Raw genomic sequence first — 20,100 nt, forward strand, 5'->3', positions numbered from 1 at the left:
ATGATGAAAACATTCTAGGATATTGATAATTTTGAGTTTTTCATAATGCTGTTTAAAGATTAGCTTTCTAAGAGTCCGATTTTTTTTTAACCCTTCATGAATAAAGAGAAAAGAAACCAAAAAAGAGGCCAGTATTCTTTTTTTATGATAAAGAATATAACAGTTTATATATCTTCTAGAATCAGAAGGTCAAATTTGAAAACAGTTACCCAGGATGACTAATGAGCCAGAAAGCTTTGTAAGTTAAGGGCAGGTATAACAGACTTATAAAATATTTGAATTCCAGAGGGCTAAAATGGGTGTTTTCACAGACAATTTATAAGGACTCTCACATAGTTACCATAGGACAGGAATTTAATGTTTTTGGCATCAGACCTCACATAAAACACAGTTCAGATGGCTTTATTGTTTTATTTTCATCGCCCACCCACCTGCATATAGTTTGCCCTTCTCTTATTTATAATTAGGAGATCCACTATAGCAACTTCAGGATTAAAAGTAAGGCTCCATTTGCTAGAATTCAAAAACACCAGAGAGTATAAATTTTAAGACTTAATTAAAAATATAAGGAATGGTAGATTTTAAAGCACAGAATATAAGGCCTAAAATAAATTATTTCTACAAGATTTTACATCTATTCTAAGTTCTTTCAAGCCTCAAGCATTGGTAAGTACTTGTAACACATCATGTTATAAAAATTATCACATTTTATATAATTAACACTGAAATGAGTTTCTCAGGGAAGAAATCATGCTTACTGTCCATAATGTATTTCTAACCTGTAGCGCAATGCCTGAAACAAAGCTGCTGAATGAACTGAAAAAAAAAAAAAGAAAAGTTAAATTACTAAGAACAGAGAGAATGGATGCCCAGAATGGATGTCCATTTGTATTTGGGACATGATAATTCTGTAGATCCTACTGTATGAGATATACATCTTTCATTGGCCAGACCATACTTCCAATATGACCATATATGAATTCAGATTTACGTATCTGAGGGATGTATAGAACATATCAGTGAATTAGTGAGAGGACTGTCATTTGGACATGATGTAAAAGCAATTGCTTATTATCTACTCTTACTGGGAGACATCTAGTATAAACATGCTCTTGACCCATGAAAATAAAAATAGGAAGTGTGTAGCTGGAGGGTAGATGTATGCCTTACTAGTCAGTCCTAACTCATGCCTCATAGCTAGGAACATATTCATCAATTAAATACCTCAATCAAATCAAATAAATACTAATGTAAAAGAAAAATCCAAATATACTAGAAAAAATGATAAAGGGATAGTACAAGACATTAAGTGAAAGAATATGTACCGTCTGCCCAGTTTATGGAATAAGATATTACAGAGTGGATACTTTTTGCATTTCCTTCCAAATGCATTCTTCTCCTTTCGTTTTCTGCTTTTATTAGAGGAAGTCATTATCCTAAGATTATTTTTGATCATTCTTACGACTTCTTGGCAGTTCATTACATATGCATAAACGTATTTGAGTACTATTTTTCATCTTTTTAAACTTTGTATATATGGCACCAAATTACACATATTCTGCATATTTCTTATTTTTGCATAAGGAATTATGAGTTTAATCTATGCAAGTCAGCATCAGTTTACTTCATGCATTTTCACAGTGTCTGTTGTCCAATCACATTAGTGTGCTGGTTATTCAGCTATTGTCTCAGCTCCAAACCCACGGCTGTATTCTTCTTTGTGGGGATGAGGTTGAGGGTCGGCAGACGAGTGTCTCCTTTTCCCCCCCCCGGCTCCCTGGGAGGGTCTGCCAACAGAGGGCGCTAGAGGGACACCGCACAACAGGCACGAGGCGCGGAGGGACTCCGGTTGGCCCACTTGCCGGTACTGCGCGCCTGCGCCTGGCGGCAGTCGTTTGTTACACGAGCTGGTTCTAGCTTTTAGTTCTGCTTTTTTTCCCCATACCCAGAACTGATGTCATTGCCCTCCTTCAAAAATAACAGCGGCAACCAATGTCTCCCTAAGAGATGAGTCCCAGCTCTGTCGGGGCCCTCCCCTGGGGAGCTGGCTTCTTACACCAGCTGGAGAGCGCCCCACACTAGGGGTCTGAGCCTCAGCTCCACAGGCTTCCCCGGAAAGCTTCTAGCTCCTACTCCTTCCTTTTCCTTTTGTTCATGAATGCCAAGAATGGCAGTTACTGCCTCTGTTACCTCTGTGTTCCTTTTTGTCCTTCAGTCATCAAATACCTGTGTAACCAAATCCCTACATTAAATTCTCCTAAAATAACTGGTGCAGAGTCTGTTTTCTTGGTTGCATCTTGTCTGATACAGCAGATAAGACAATATTCATTTGTCTTCTTTCCTACTGATGAGTATGGTGGGCGTGGCAAACCTGCTGCCCTGAAATCTTGGCTAAGTTTGCTAATGTGCGTATGTGCTAAGTCGCTTCAGTCGTGTCCGACTCTTTGCGACCCCTTGGACTGTAGCCCGCCAGGCTCCTCTCTTCATGGGATTCTCCAGGCAAGAATACTGGAGAAGGTTGCCGTGCCCTCCTCCAGGGGATCTTCTCCGAGTCTCATTACGTCTCCTGCACGGGCAGGTGGGTGGGTTCTTAACTACCGATGCCCCCTGGGATAATGTAGTAAAGGACAAAACGTGGACGCAGTCAGTGGTGATACAGTGGTCATCCCAGGCATGTTCTCATGGCCGCTCACCCAGACCTCAGTAAAGAAAGTAGCAGGCCCATCCTCTGGCTTCTTCTGAGCTGCCATGCTCTTCACTTACAGGAGGGCTGCTGAAACGATGAACTTTGGGCTCCCCCATGTGAGAGCACAGGCTTTGTGGCCACATATCTTTGACCTTGAGTATATGCTTTTGGGGACTTACATGATTTCTTGCTGATGAACTGAGTCAAAAGGTAAGGTCAGCTGACTGAATCATCAGTTTCAACAGGCTTTGTCCCTACATTTTTTTCTTTTTTTTGTGGTTTTGCTTAGGTTTTTTACTTTGGGGATATAGACTTATTATACTTATCATTAATATTGTTTCAGCCATGAAATTAAAAGAAGCTTACTCCTTGAAAGTTATGACCAACCTAGACAGCATATTAAAAAGCAGAGACATTACTTTGCCAACAAAAGTCCATCTAGTCAAGGCTATGGTTTTCCCAGTGGTCATGTATGGATGTGAGAGTTGGACTGTGAAGAAGCTGAGCACTGAAGAATTGATGCTTTTGAACTGTGGTGTTGGAGAAGACTCTTGAGAGTTCTTGGACTGCAAGGAGATCCAACCAGTCCATCCTAAAGGAGATCAGTCCTGGGTGTTCATTGGAAGGACTGATGTTGAAGCTGAAACTCCAACACTTTGGCCACCTGATGCGAAGAGCTGACTCATTGGAAAAGACCCTGATGCTGGGAAAGATTGAAGGCAGGAGGAGAAGGGGACGACAGAGGATGAGATGGTCGGATGGCATCACTGACTCAATGGACATGAGTCTGGATGAACTGCAGGGGTTGGTGATAGACAGGGAGGCCTGGCGTGCTGCAGTTCATGGGGTTGCAAAGAGTCAGACACGACTGAGTGACTGAACTGAACTGAATATTATTTCACATTATAAATAAAGTTTCTCTGATCATTCTTGTGGATGTCTCCCTGTGCCCCTTAAGAGGTCCAACAATGTTTTTTTAGATTCCTACAGCTGACTGTGAAGATCCTGTGTTGGATGGTGATAAGGAACAAAACAAAAGCTACTTTTCCAAGAATTAGTCTGGAAGAGGAGACAGAGCGTCATCTTTATCACTCATCATAATAATCAAGTATTGAGCAAGTGGAATATGCCTCACACCTCACACTGTGTCATGCATTCAAGCATCTTATTTAACACATATGATGAAAGGTACAGAATGTAATGATGGATTAATTTTGCCTTGGGAGACAAGAGAGTTGTCAGCTACCAGCTGGGTAAGTCAATCATGACATTCTAGGCAGAGTTAGTCATGTCAGCAAAGATGAGGAAGAATGGCATGCTGCAAGCAGAGACCAATATTTTGAGGCAGGGGAGCATAAAAGGAGGAAGAGAAAGGAGAGATAATCAAAACATATGAGGCCAGAAAGATAGGCAAGGATCAGATCATTGAAGAACAAATGAAGTCTGGACTTTATCCTGAAGCTAAAAGACCCATCAAGGAATTTTAGAGTATCATGATGAACTAAAATTACTAAAGTAATTTAAAAATTACTTTGCACTTTTTTATGTAGAATGGATAAGCAACAAAGTCCTACTGTAAAGCACAGAGAACTATATTCACTATCCTATAAAAGCATAATGGAAAAGAATATGAAAAATAATGTATATATGTATGTAACTGAATCAATTTTCAGTACAGCAGTAATTAACACAACATTATAAATCAACTGTACTTCAATAAAAAATTACTTTGCTAGTGGTTTGGAGGATGGAGAAGAAGGGAAAACCCGGAGATTGTGGGGGAAGAAAGTGTTCTAAGAAAACCAAGAAGGCAATGAAGTTGGAATGAGAACTGACCAACTGATTTAGTAAAGGAGAGGTCAATGGTGACCTTAACAAGGTGATTAAGTCAGAGGCAAAATCCTGATGGGAGGGAAGGAATTAAGACAGAGACACAACCATGTAAAAAATTTTGTTGTACAACGGAGCCAAAAAATGAGGCAGAAACTAGAAGGTGATGTCAGATCAAGAGAGGGTAGATTTTTTTTTTTTAGGGTAGGGGATACAACAGGATAATTAACCCAATAGACAAAGAAAAATTCATGATGGGGAGGAAGAGAGAATTTACAAAGCACTGTGTTTGGGATCTGGTGGACAAAGATAGGAAATGGACTTAGAGAGGGGCACAAGCAGTCATTAATAGTGAGAGGATAGGAGATGGTATGGAGATAGGAGATTGATAGGTATGGATGCTGGCAAGTGGACTGATGCTTTGTAGGAGCTTGTGGAAGTCTATTTAGTTGGATAAACAATCCTGGAATTCAGGAAAGAAGTTTGAGCTAAAGATAGAGGCAGTAGTTATCAGTTCATAGAGGGAAGTTAAAGGTATGAAGTAGAAAAGGATCTGCTATAGGGGCTAGAATAAAGAATGGAAACTAACACTGTGGCTATTGACCATGAGTGCATTCAGAGTTCAGGGAAGTGAACAACAAAGGTGAGAGGTGAGAAACTTGAGTTGGAGGGGCAGGAGTTAGCGAGGAATCAATCCAGGATCAGAGTGGTAGTATATGTATTAAAATATAAAAAGAAGGGTGGTCTTGGCTAAGACCAGGAAAGATAAAATGGGACAGAATGGGAGAATGCTGTAATTGCCTTGATTTGATATACACATGGGAAGCATTTTACTTAATGAAAGCAAGGGTTAAGGAAAGTTTATGGTTTGCAGTATCGATTGAAAGTTAGGTTACTAGGAGTGAAGTCAGAAGGGCTGATGGTGAGCCTGGTAGAGTAACTTTGGTCATAGAATCAGGTTTCTGACAATAAAAATGGAGAGCAGGTTTGTAATGGATGTTGGAACTAAAGACCTGGGGAGAGCCAACGAACTCTTAGAGACATTCTTCCAGGGGCCCTTCTCTATTTTAAAATTTTGTAACTTACATATTTATTAATAAAAGCATAATTATTTTAATACAGAACTTTAGATTCTAAATATCCTAATGCCATAATAATTTTGAACTGTCATTCAAGTTAGGTACTTGAATATTTAAGTTCAAACCTTGTTTAAACAACTTGTATCCATAATCACTTCCTACTCCTCATATATATATATATGAGGCAAGACATTATTAGCCATACCTGGTAAAAAATTATCTGAAACATGTTTCTATTGATTTCAAAATAATAAAAAGTTTATATATTTTCTGGAATTAGGGAGTGTGAAGGGAAATTCCTTTGTTTCTTTTTGAGTCTATTCAGAAAGTCAGGTCAAGCGAAGCAACAGGTAGAATTTCAACCTGACAAGAAAATAAGTTCCTTCTCATTATAAAGCAATTCATCTGTCTTATGTAATTCTAATACTCTTCTTGATTTTGTTTTTCTGAAATGAATTTGCACCTGATTGATATTATTATTTCAGGACATAAAGTCACATGGAAACTCAGTAGGGGATCTGGGGAAATGAAGGCATATTCTGATAATGAAAAAAGGTTACTCCAATTACAGGGTTTACAATAGAACTGAAGCAACCAAAGAAACAAAAAAAGACACAAATATCCAAAACTCTCCAGTTTCCCTACCTCAGATGAAGCACAAGGAAAAAACCTCCTGAAGATTAGATTTTGAGTCATGTATAAGTATTCAGGGAAGAGGGCCTCCCTTGAAAAGTGAGCAGATCCTATAAAGATGAATAAATTGTATGCCCCCAAAGCCTAGCTCTTTGGTTTCTGCGCATAAACTTCACAGCATTGGCTGGGTTCCAGAGAGGACCAGAGACTCAGCCAGGTGGGCACTCACCATCCCTGACCATTTTGTCATCTATCTATGTTTTTACACAGTGTTCAGGTAAAGTTCCAATATTTCAGACTGCTCGGCAGGCTTTCCAAGAGAAACTGGCAACTGTGGTTGCTGCTGATAGCGTCTTATAATGCAAACACTTAGGGCCACTGGTCATAAACATTGAGTTCCGTCATTAGCAAGTATGCAAATGCTCTCTCCTGTTATTTTGGGAGCTCTATTAAAACTGAGGCTTGCCTCAGACTCTGTTTTGTGTCTGTCATAGCTAACTATGTAAGTTTTCACAAATTGTTGCTATGATAGTTCCTACTACAATGATTCCGCATTGGTCCTATTAATGGAGATATTGAGCCATTTAATAAAATATTTTGATTGAAAATATTGAAATAGTTTCATAAAATATTTTATTAAAAGAAAAGAGTTCAACTCCAAGTGTGTTTTGGAATGGGGTGGACTCATCAGATTGGCTCACTACTTCCAATTCTAGACTTGGTTAGATCTCTTAACAGTGCCAAGGGTAGCATCATGCACTAGAGTCAATCTGATCATGTACTTCTTGCACAATGTCCTTTCTCAACACTGTGTTGTAAAATCTATTCCTGAGATAGTATAAATAGTGGTAGCAGATGGGCAGGTCTTTAACATAAAAGCTCTTCCGGTGATACAAAGTACAAGAATCTATCTGAGCTACCAGGGAAGCCCTATACAAAGTACAAGAATCTGAGTTTAACAAAACACACTAAATTTTATCTATGATTATATTGTATTTTCCAAAATATGTGGCCATTTTGGTGCCCTTTGTCCTGAGAATTGGTGCACTGGACACTTTTCTTGCTGCAATGTTTGAGCATGCTGTTATATTACCAAACAGAACAGAAACACCCATGCTAAAAGAAGCAGCTTTGCTCCTGATGAACAAGAATATAGATGTTTTAGAGAAAGCACTTAAACTGGCAGCCAGGCAGGTATTGCCCCTGATACACTGGCTGGGATATTGGAAAGAAAATTTGAAACTTCCTAAGACTGTGAGTGTTTCGAATTCAGTAGAATTTTTTTTGCTCCTACTTGTGCAGGTCGCACATATCATTGTGACCCCAGAAGATGGAATTTATGGCTGGGTCCTCACAAGGGAGACGATTTATCCCTATCTGGAGGATATCCCAGACCCTGAAGCAAACTGGATTCCATGTAGAGACCCCAGAGGTAAAGTCATTACCTTTTGACCTTTAAACAAAAAGTTGTGATATTGTAACATAGCAAATTCAGTAAGCTTGACTAGTATTGTTGCTGACAAACAGTCTGTGGCATTGGACTTTGACTTCTCTAATTCTTCATATTGTGCACCATCTGGCATGTCTCCTATTTGGTAAGTGATTTGTGATGATGTCTGGTTGGTTATTTATGGATGAATGATATGTGTACACACATTTCATAATAGATGTGATTAACTGATTTTCAACAAAGTGAGAAAGTTGTGAAATCTAGGACTTGTGTTCTCAGATGTAAGTAAGGGTTCACCCATGAATACATGCCTCCTTTGTAGGAATGGTAAAAAGATGAGTGCGTTTATGTTCCAAAAGGCTTCGATATTGGCATGCAATGTCATTGGTATGGTGAGTGGAAATTGCACAGGGCTCGAAAACAAGGTGTTTTTTCTGAGACTATATCCTACCACCTCTTGGCTGAGTGATGTGGGAAAGAAAACCTAAACTCTTGAAGTAAAATAGAGATGATATAATTTCCTTTCCTACTTTACTTTATAGAGTAGATGTATGTGTAGGGAATTTCCTGGTGGTCCAGTGATTAGGACTTTCAGCTTTCACTACCGAAGGTCTGACTGGGGCCCTCTGGGGCCTCCCCATCACTGATAGGGGAACTACGATTCCACAAGCCACGAAGCATGGCCAAATCCCACCCCCGACCTCACCCCACCCCCACAAAATGAATGTAAAGTGAAATAATACATAGAATCTATACAGTATGGTGCCCTCTTGAGTGTTAATTATTACTTAAAAAAAACCAAACTATTACTTTTTTTTTTTTAAAGGAGTTGCCGCTGAAATTTTGCTCTCTTGTCGTTCAAGAAAGTGTAGCAATTTTTTATAGCTGTAGTTTGAGCATAAATTTCTGAAAGAAAATCTGCATAAAATATAAGAAAGATTATGAAAATAAATCATTCTAGGTGTACTTACTTTTTAAAATAGATCATACATGATGGCAAAATCAATGCATTAAAAAGTTATTTAATGTGCTAATTTTAAATTTACAGGCATCTGCTTAAAGCTCTTATCAAGTGCACAAAAAGAGAAACTTCTTTAATAATTCTGACCATTTGAAATTAATTGGAAAGCCAAGTCCGATGTTGCAACATAAGAGCTCTTATATGTGAGTCAGGTCTCACCCTGGGATTTTCACCTTTGGAAAAATATTCTCAAAATGTTGCACAGTCTGTTTACAGTAATCATGTAATTATGACTCATTGCTTGCTTGTTTATGGGGCTTTTCCCAGAGCAGGAAGGACTCATTATTTGCAATAACTCAAGAGGCTTAGACTGAAATACACTCTGTTTGTCTGGGCTGACAAAACTGACTTTCCTAGGGGAAAGATGTCCTAAAGCCTGATTAATTCGTCTCTGATGAACTATTTTAAGTAGGGAAAGTAGGTGACAGATGAAACTTTAATATTATTCAGTCTTGTAGACATTCAAATGGCAAGCCTTCAGTTCTGTGTTGTAGAAAGGAAAACTCCAGTATTTAAGAAAATGCTAATATTGGTAAAGAAAGCCACCATTTCTTCCCTAGTCACACACATCTCTAAAAGGGATATTTCAAGTCCACATAGTCATCCTTGTGTATTTAAATACTATCATTTAGAACACTGACACATCTCATGCTTCCTGGAGCTTTCCCCATGGGGAACTAATAGGAAACATTAAAGTGCCCTAATTATCTAGCCAAAAAAAAGAAAACCAAAATAAGATATATAATTGTTTTATTAAGGCCTTCCTTAATGAATATGCATGTTGACAGTATCACTCTGTTTTTCCTGAAGGCAAGAGAAAAGAAATGGTCTGAAATAATAGTCACAAATCTGTCCTTTCTATTCAAAGATTAGTTCAACATCAATTGTAGGGGGCCTGAGAAACCATGGCGAGTCTGAATGGCCTCTACAAGCAATCAAGTCACCAGTGTCCCTGGGCGGTCTTCTTGTTGTTACAAAGTCCATAATGGCCATTATTTATTTATTGAGCACCTACTTGGTTCCTGAATCTGCACTTGGTACACTAAGGACATTGTCTCATTCAGTTTAAGTAGTTTACTTATTCATTTTTTAAAGAATATACATTTATTTTATTATTTTTATTTGTTTGGCTATGCCAGGTCTTACTTGCAGCACATATGATCTTCAATCTTCGTTGCAGCAGGCAGGATCTTTAGTTGGGGCATGTGGGATCTAGTCCCTTGACCAGGGATTGAACCCTAACCCTCTAGCTCTCTTAGTTCCTTGTAAAAATGTTCCAACTTTCTCTTGGCTGACTATCCTTTCAGAAGCCACATGGCTGCTGGTTACAAAGCACATATCCTAATAGGGACAAAATCCAGAGGAAGACTGAATTTCTCTTTCCTAAAAACCCCACAGAAACCTTATTATTCCTTCAGTCCACCTAGGAGCCACATGCCTCTCTTGAGTCAATCTCCTGGGAATGAAGGATGGGCTTCCACCGGAGCAGAGGATGGAAGAGTTTGGGAACCTCAGTGGTGGGGGTGGGATGGGATGTGGCCTGAGCACATATGCACACATCGGGCCAAATAAAAACCTGAGCAGAACATAAGGCTGCACTCTTGAACCCTGGGTAGATGGAGTTTGGGAGCAATAATCAAGCTGGAGAAAAATTTCTAATGGCTTACTAATTAACAAGGTTTAGCTATTACATTGCCCAAGTTCCAGTTTACTTCACCTCACTTATATAAACCTAGCCATACCATGGGGAGACATGACAACGTTTAGTTTATTAACACGTGTTAAACTTCACATGGGTGGTGATGTTAGTCCTTAAAGAATTGAGTGGAAAACCATCAGAAATTTGTGAGGTTCGAAATTTCAAGTGACTTTAATACAAATATTCATGTTTTAAATATCATTTGTAGATATGGTCTCATTGGTTGATTCATTGGTTGTGAGAAAAATTAAGTGTTTTGGGGGTTTTTGGTGGTCAGACCAGTGCGAGGGGGTGGGGTATGACAGGGGCGGGGCTGATGGGGGCGGGGTCGAGAGGGGGTGAGACCTCCCAGGGGCGGGGCTGTGGGAGGAGCGAGACCTTCACTAGAAAGGTAGGCTGGGGTCCTGGCCTCCAAGGTCATGGGCGGCTCTCAGAATGATGCCTGAGAGAGTGGCCTATGGAGCCGGGATATCGATCTAGTCCAAGGGACAAGCTGAGGTGCCTGTAAGAAAACTCACAAGACAGTGGTATACTGGGCATAATTTACACTAATTTATGTGTAATAGTTTTAAATATGCACACTAAAATACACTCAAGAAAAGACTTTGCAAATATTCATCACTTTTATTTGCCAGTTTTCTTACCAATCTTCCCCTTCTTTCCTTTTCATTAACAGTTCAATCTTTTTGCACCTGAAGTTCAGTTTGATTTTCCCAAGGATTCGGAACATGTGACTCCCAACACTCCCTTTGGGACACTGGGCATTTTCACTTGCTTTGACATTCTCTCTCAAGGCCCGGCTGCGGTGGTGGTGGAAGAGTTCCGGGTTGGCAGCACCCTCTGCCCCAAGGCCTGTACAAGACCCTGCCTCGCCTCTCAGTGTGGGCCCTTCCGTTCCCCCTTCCATTCAGCATGGGCCCGCGCCCTGCGAGGCAACCTGCTTGCTGCCGAACCCACAACACCAGATGCCCAGGACCAGTACCCCCCCTGCGTCCTGCCCCAAAGGGCAGCCACAGTCTTGGGATGCCTTCACTCTCAAGCCATGCATTGCTTTAATGATTCTTTTTTTTTTTCCAAATTAATTAGTTAAATATATATTTATTTTGATTGGCCTGGGTCTTCCTTGCTGTGAGCAGGCTTTCTCTAGTTGCCGCCAGCTGGGGTTACCCTTCCCTGGGGCGCACAAGCTTCTCATTGCAGTGGATGCTCTTGTGGGGCGTGCGGGCTTCAGCAGTTGTGGTGCGTATGTTTAGTTGCTCGGAGGCATGTGGCATCTTCCCAGACCAGGGATCAAACCCATGTCCCCTGCTTTGCAGGTGGACTCTTACCCACTGTACCACCGGAAAAATTCCTTAATGATTTTTTAATTAACTTTAATGTCACAAAATTAATAAGACTATGGGTTTCTATACCAACATTATTTAAAGAACGTTATTCTTGGGAATGAAGAAGGAAGCAAAGAGTACATTGTCAGTTTCACATGAGGGGAAATTGGACTTAGACAGAATTCAAGTCACATTAAAAAAGCAAAGGCAGAGTTAAAGAAAGTTGCATTCACCATCCATTAGTAATATTGAAATAAATCTCGCTGTTGGGGTGATAAAATCGCTTTAGACTTAATCAGGTTTTCAGAGTTTATCCTTTGAAAATCCATGTTTAAGGGAAGGCTCCTCTCTCGATTGTTTCGTATGTTGATACAGGTGAAGAATTTCAAACACAAATAAATTAGGTAGGTTGGTGGATACTTAAAATTGCTCTTCATGTCTGAGAAACTTTTTGGTTTGTTGTCAAGTTGGCTAAAGAAAGGGGAGTGTAAGTTAAAAAAATAAAAAAAGTCATCCAAGTCAAATGATAGTTTCAGTGTAAGCAGATTCTTATGGAAGACATAAATTCAAATTGAACTCAGGTCAGTGTAATAGGTATTTCCTTCCTTATCTTGAAAATGCTTATGCTTTCTTAACTTTATATTTCATTTCTTATGAAATGATTCTATTAGTTTGTGACCATGCAAAATTTGAAACCAGTATTCGTGTTTCTTCATGTAACCCATAGGCAGTGAAATCTACGCACTGGAGGCTCTCAAGGTGTATCACTAGAACCTGGAAAGAGAGACAGAGAGTGGCCAGCTGATGCTCTCAGAATCGAAGTCTTGACCTCAACGAGAACCCAGTTACCCTGCAGCTGTTGACTGGAGTTCTTACGCTAGAGGTGTCAAGCCATTCTCATTTAAGCAGTTGAATTTTCCAGAGATGATTTATTTTGATGAGTTCACCTTCACCAAGCCTAAGAGAAACACAGGAAATTACACAGTTTGACAGAAAGACCTGTGCTGTCACTTAACTTATGGGATGTCTGGGAAACGAACTGATGAAGTGTATGCACGCGGTGCCTTTGATGGATTGCACGCGATAGAAGGCCAATATTTCTTACAGGTAGAAACACTCAAGTATGTAAGAATGACTTTGTTACTAGTTTGTCTTCTAGGTCATCATTGCATTTCTTTAAGAATTGTGCTGGATTCAGTTAATTGGAATAGTGTTACATTTGTCATTGAACTTTCCTCCCTAGAATACTTTGTTTAGTCTTGGCAAGAACAGAATTAGAGCTGCAAGGTAAAAACATAAAACAGATTGATTAGTTCTCAGCACACAGGGTTAAAGTTTAAAAATCCCCATGTATTTTCTTTTTCTGTCAGGTTTCTTTAGGGCTGTGTTTTGCAAACTCTTTTCAACTAGAATGCAGAGTAAGAAGTCCATTGCACATCATAACCCAGTGCCATCAAGATGTATCTCAAAGAGATACTTAGTGAAACAAACATTTTATAAAATAATTCAAACCAAAATTAGACATAGCTATAATTATATCCAACATAGTCTAATTTTGAAAATTCTAGTCTACTCCATTGGAGAAGGAAATGGCAACCCACTCCAGTACTCTTGCCTGGAAAATCCCATGGATGGAGGAGCCTGGTAGGCTGCAGTCCATGGGGTCGTGAAGAGTTGGACATGACTGAGAGACTTCACTTTCACTTTTCACTTTCATGCATTAGAGAAGGAAATGGCAACCCACTCCAGTATTCTTGCCTGGAGAATCCCAGGGATAGAGGAGCCTGGTGGGCTGCTGTCTATGGGATCACACAGAGTCGGACACGACTGAAGCAACTTAGCTGCAGTCTACTCCATTTTGCTGCACTGAAAGAAGAGGGCTAATCTTGACTCACTAAATTAATTTTAGGGTTGGCTAACAGATTATGAGCTGCAATTGGGGAAGAAAGGGCTTAAGAAGCAAGCTAAAAATATTGCTCTATTCTTTTGAATTGAACAGATGGAGTAGATTGGCATAATGAAAATTTGAAATAATGAGACAGCATTGTAACACTGAGGTTCACCTTATGTAAACAACTTATACAAAGACACTATGATATGAAGACAAGTTGTAGTTCTAGACTGTCTTTAGGCTGTGATGGAGAATTGGGGATTTTATTTTTTTACATAAATGTGATTTTGAGAATCAAAGGAACAAGATTATGGAGGAATTAAAATAAAAATATTGATTGCCAAAGATAGCCAGCAGCTAATGTTTTCTTTATTTGCAAAGATCACCACGGCAGTAGATTTATTTACTGCATGTTCATCCAAGGTCCTTCTGATATTACTACATACGTAGATCTGAAACAGGGAGCTTCTGATTCCAAAGTTTGTGGGCTTTTGACTACTTCATGCTGCTTTTAGAGTGACATTGTCAGAGAAGGCCTCTGGACCAGAAACCAAATCTGCACTGAAGCTAATCCTTTGCTTTCTTGGATTAGGTTTCAAGAGATGGATGTCTGCAGAGCCCCTTTGCCTATCTTGGTTCTAGCCCTTTATGGAAGAGTGTTTGAGAGGGGTCCTCCATGCTTAGGGAAGGGCTCTGGGTAACTACAGTGATCCTCATTCACTGCCATCCTTTCAGGATTAGCCTGGCAAAGAGGGGGGAAAAAGAGAGAGCCCACATATCTGTTTAGAAGATGTGTCATGACTTTGCTGAAACAGCCAACTTAAGAAGACTTAAAAAGAAATGGATGAGTGCGCACATTTTGCATACTCACTCTGGGAGTTGCGGTCATCTTCTGTGTGGGTGCACGTAAGTATCTGTCACTAAATCCAAGTATGGTGCAACTTGGGTCTATGGGAGGAGAGCTATGAAGAGTCTTTGTGTGGTAACTGCTCTAACATATGCAAATACTGCATCTCTCATTTGTAAATGCACAGGGTTAGTGTGGAGAATGTGGAGGGTATTTGGTCCTGGTCAGTTAGGATACAGAAAGTTAAAAACACAGATATCTTTTAAATAACTTTTTAACAAGTTGCAATTCTCCCATTGTCTCTCTATTCTACTTTTATGGAATATTTGTATGGGAGTTAGATACTTGTGAATGGAAATTTAAAAAGATAAATGAATAAATGGTCTACTTCAGAACACACAGTGTTTCCTTCTGAAAGTATTGTCTTAGAATGTACCCAATCCTGGTTAAACACTCTCATCCTCTGGAATTTGTTGGAGCCTGTGCTAGACAGGATCTTCTCTAGAAAAGGCCACCCTGTCACCTTTTTCCCAGTTACCTTCGGCCTCTTGACCCTGGCATCCTGAGTCCTTCTCCTGGTTGGTCACTTATTAACTCTGGGAAGAGATACACGTATATGAGAGAAGAGGAGCTCTCTAGGATGTGTGGGAGAGCCTGAGGACCACTCTGAGTTTGGGGACATGTTTCCCTTCCCCTCAAAGATATGACAACTGCTTTTCTAGATTTTTCCCAACTGTTTATTTCCACTTGATTTGATTCAATCCAGTTCCAGGAAGCTGGAGCCATTCTAGGCAGCAGAAAATGCCTTTGGTCTCTCTGCTTCCATCATACCTGGAATCTCTCTCCGGGGGCTAGGATGGAACCTGTGCTCTGGACTCCTCCGTTTGTGCAGGATGGAGGCTTCTTCCCCATGATGGCCTCGTGTTGGTTCTTTCTAGGCTTCTTCTTTCTCTTCTAGACAGTTGTTTGGAGCTTGCTTTAGTATCTAGTGGCCCCAGCTTCCTCACCACCCCTCACCCCATGCATCTTGTATAGCCAACTTCTGCCCCTTCTCTAGTCCCAGGAATGGCAGAATCACTGCATCCCATGGGTGTTCTCAGCTCTTACCGTGACTAAACAACCTAGTGTCCCTCTTTTTATATCCCATGTTGTTTTGGCCCTTATCTTTTAACATCCCATGTCTTTTATTTCTTTAAGCTCTATTTTTGTCTCTCCCCCTTCTCCTCCCTAATTCTCATTTTATTTACCATGACTCATTAATAAGGACCTTGCTAGACTCAACCCTCGCAGCTGTGTCTTCCTCATTAAAACTTTTTCTTTGGAAAGTGAAGCCACTCTCCTGGCTTCAGCTACTGTTTCTGAGGCAGCAAAGTGTATAATTCATTGGAAGGATAAAAAATTTTTTTCATGAGAGTTAGTTTAAGTCATATAATAATGATTAGAGACTATATTAAAAAAAAAACAAAAGGTGTATTAAGTCCTATGGTAAACATGTATAATCTTACAATATAAACAACTTTATCAATTAGATTAATGTCAATAGGAAATTGACAGTATTCTAGCCATTAAATATTAATATGTAGGTGAATATACTTAGAGGACTTCCCAAGTGATGCTAATGGTAAAGAATCTGTTTGCCAATGCAGGAGACACAAGAGATGTGGATTCAATCTCTGGGCCAGGAAGATCCCCTGGAGAAGGAAATGAAAACTCACTCTAGTATTCTTGCTTGTACAATCCCATGGACAGAAGAGCCTGGCAGGCTACAGTCCATAGGCTCACAGAGTCCCTGCAACTGGGTGATTGAGACCCATGGTATACTTAGAAACTGTAGAGAAACAGAGATCTAATCTTTTATCACACACTAGAATTCTGACTCTAATACCACTTCTGATTACCAGCTATGATTCTGACACCTGATTTTGATGTGTGAATTTTTCCCCCACACCATCAAGAAATTTTCCAACACCAGCTGGGAGTCCAACAGTTCAATGCAATTCTGACCTCATCTAACTGCAGATGGCATTGGATGCCATAAGACTGCCTTCTCTGCATGTCAGACTCTGGTTGTGAACCCCGTTGTCTCCTGTCCTTCTGACCAGCTGGCTATAGATTAGAAGTTTCATGGACCTTCTCCTTAGGTTTGATGAGTTTCCCAGAGTGCTCACAGAACTCAGAGGAACAGTTTACTTACTTGATTATCAGTTTATGACAAAAGGGTGTTACTGAAGAACAGCCAGATGGAAGAGGTGCAGAAGGTGAGGGATGGGAGAGGGACTCTGAGCTTCCCTGTCCTCTGGAGCATGTGAGTCTTCCCACATGTCTTCCTGTTTACAAACCAGAAAGCTCTCTGAACCCCATCATGACATAGGTATAACTGAGTAAGCTATTGACCATAGCGTAGCTCCTCCTCCCTCTCTGGAGGTCAGGGGGATGGGACTGAAAGTTCCAAGCTTCTAAACCCTTGGCTGGTTCTCCTATCAACCAGCTCTCAGCCTTAGGTACTTTCCAAAAGTCACTTTATTAACAAAACAAAAGGCATCTTTATTTCTCTCATCACAAAAAATTCCAAGGATTTCAAACGCTCAGTGGAGGAAAAAATGTCACGTGTTAGTCGCTCAGTCACTTAGTCGCTTTGCAATCCCATGACCTGTTGCCTGCGATGCTCCTCTGTCTATGAGGATAAAGATCAAATATGTATTTCTTATTATAAGTCATGATATTGCACATCGAACATGTGTGCATAGGTATACATGCAGGTGTTCTCAGATGCTCGTCTTATCTCATCCTCAATGTCGCCCTGTGAGATCAGCATTTTGTTGATCTTCCTTAAATTAGCTGAATCAGCTAAATCAACTAGATTAGCTGGGTCAACTGAAGAGGTCACTGATAAGGGAAATGAACTCCCCAAGGCCCCACAGCAAGCTAGTGGCAGTGCTGGGGCAAGAATTAGTCTAATCCCTTAAACCGCCGCATTCATCGTTTCCTTTGTGTAGCGGTAGACAGATACCTGTAGGCAGATAGGATAGGGGGGCCTCCCAGAGGAAAAGAATCAGACATGGCTTTCTTAACATGAGAGAAGCCAGTTTAGACCTAAGCCATTTTGTGATCTAAGCCTAGCCACAATGCTTGTCTTTGCAGAATAGGTCTCCATAGAAAATGATTTTAAAGGAACAAGAAAATTAAAGATTTTTTTTTTTAAAGGAACCTCTGAGGTCAAGCTGGGAGATTGGAATTGACATATATGCCCTGCTGCGTGTGCTGCTTGATAGCACTGGGAGGTCATCTCAGAGCTCTGTGACGACCTCGGGGCTGGATGAAGCGGGGGTGGAAGGAAGTCCAAGATGGAGGGGAATATGTATGCATATGGCTACTTCAATTTACTTCATTGTATAGTACGAACTAACACAACATTGTAAAAGGATTATATTCCAATTAAAAAAATTAAAAAACAAACAGCTGTATCGAGGCCAGAAATATGACTTGACTGTCTTGGAGCCAATATATCAGTTGTAAAGACTTCCAGTTCAATTCTGAAGGTAAAGATCAGTCTGCAGCACATTCTTGAGCTGTTTTGTAGGATCCAAACACCTACTGAGGACTCACTCACCAACCACCAGGCTGACTGGAATCTAAGAAAAGATGATGACGCTCCTAACTTCAGCCAACTAGAGCCTGGAGTCTGCCAACCTTGGCCCCAAGTCTATGCTGAATTCTTCTTTGCTCAAGGCCCTTCATGAATACCAACGCACCCTTAGCGCAAACCTTCCCCCATTTTGCAATATCCTCGGTGTTCTAACTTGTTGCAAGTTTAAAAAAAATCCTTCCTTCCGCCCTTTGAGTTGATTATATCTTCTGGCTCAAGATATACACACCAAGAGGCAAACCCAGTTTTTAGGTAATATTAGGGATCAGAAATTTAACTGAGGCATCATAAGAGAGGCTATTGGTGTCACCAGTTTAAGCTGGTGGATGGGATGCTATTGCAAGAACAACAATCATCCACATAAGGATTTCTCCCAAATGGTCTGTGTCAGGTAGACTGGAATCTTGATGTAGTAATAAATGTGGGGAAGGGGAGGAGTTATCTAGCCCTCTGTCTATTAAATCTATTAATTTTTTTGTTGTTCTTGCAGTAGAATTCCATCCATCAGCTTAAGTAGGGCTATTTAATAGCCCTATTAAATCTCTGTCTTGGAATAGGATTGTGTCCCTGGGCTGTGACCTTCATAAGTGTTTTTCAGCTGTTTTCTTTCCTCCTTTGGTTGGGACAGGCAGGTTAAAGGGGGTTAGAGATGGGATTTTACTGTCCCCCAGAAAGATTAGGCTCTAGTAAATCGTTTCCATTGAACACAGGTTTGGTTAAGAGAACAGAATGCTCTGGATGTATTTCAAAGTAGGTGCATTTTTCCTTCTCCTATAAGAAGCAGCACAGGATATTTTACTTCCTCATTATTCCCTCAGAGAACCTGGTTGGGCTTCTGGAGAAAAGTCAGAAAAATGTGAGGACCCTCCTAATATTGAAACCTCCTCCACACCTTCCCTCCCACTCCATGTTTATCTCATAAGCCTGTCCAGTAATTTGGCAAGCACAGCTGGAGTGATCATACCAGGACTGGCTGCCTGAATGGACTTCTACTCCAGGTAAGCCTGCCTCTCTAATTTTGGGGGTAGTGATGTGTGCTGACTTCAGTTTTCTGACATCTAAAAAAGTTGCTGCTTTTCAGTTGTTGTTGTTGTTGTTGTTTTTGGTTGAGAAAATGAGAGGACTTCGAAGCTCTTGTTACATCAAACTGGAAACACAATGGGAGATTCTTACTTAAATTTTATTTTATTTATTTATTTTTTCCATTTATTTTTATTAGTTGGAGGCTAATTACTTTACATCATTACAGTAGTTTTTGTCATACATTGAAATGAATTAGCCATGGATTTACATGTATTCCCCATCCCGGTCCCCCCTCCCACCTCCCTCTCCACCCGATCCCTCTGGGTCTTCCCAGTGCACCAGGCCCGAGCACTTGTCTCATGCACCCAACCTCGGCTGGTGATCTGTTTCACCCTAGATAATATACATGTTTCAATGCTGTTCTCTTGAAACATCCCACCCTCGCCTTCTCCCAGAGTCCACAAGTCTGTTCTATACATCTGAGTCTCTTTTTCTGTTTTGCATATAGGGTTATCGTTACCATCTTTCTGAATTCCATATATATGTGTTAGTATACTGTAATGGTCTTTATCTTTCTGGCTTACTTCACTCTGTATAATGGGCTCCAGTTTCATCCATCTCATTAGAACCGATTCAAATGAATTCTTTTTAATGGCTGAGTAATATTCCATGGTGTATATGTACCACAGCTTCCTCATCCATTTGTCTGCTGATGGGCATCTAGGTTGCTTCCATGTCCTGCCTATTATAAACAGTGCTGCAATGAACATTGGGGTGCACGTGTCTCTTTCAGATCTGGTTTCCTCGGTGTGTATGCCCAGAAGTGGGATTGCTGGGTCATATGGCAGATCTATTTCCAGCTTTTTAGGAAATCTCCACACTGTTTTCCATAGTGGCTGTACTAATTTGCATTCCCACCAACAGTGTAAGAGGGTTCCCTTTTCTCCACACCCTCTCCAGCATTTATTGC

General features: G+C 40.4%; 1 long non-coding RNA gene across 1 annotated transcript; it reads left to right on the forward strand.

Moving 5' to 3' along the window:
- Nucleotides 1–7,166: 7,166 nt before the first annotated feature.
- Nucleotides 7,167–13,963, forward strand: LOC110131609 (uncharacterized). Its single transcript, XR_011485674.1, has 3 exons — nt 7,167–7,422; nt 7,531–7,660; nt 12,451–13,963. It is a non-coding gene; the product is annotated as an uncharacterized lncRNA (long non-coding RNA).
- Nucleotides 13,964–20,100: the final 6,137 nt, after the last annotated feature.

This window comes from Odocoileus virginianus, chromosome 34, assembly GCF_023699985.2.
Source record: "Odocoileus virginianus isolate 20LAN1187 ecotype Illinois chromosome 34, Ovbor_1.2, whole genome shotgun sequence".
NCBI classification, from domain to species: Eukaryota; Metazoa; Chordata; class Mammalia; order Artiodactyla; family Cervidae; genus Odocoileus; species Odocoileus virginianus.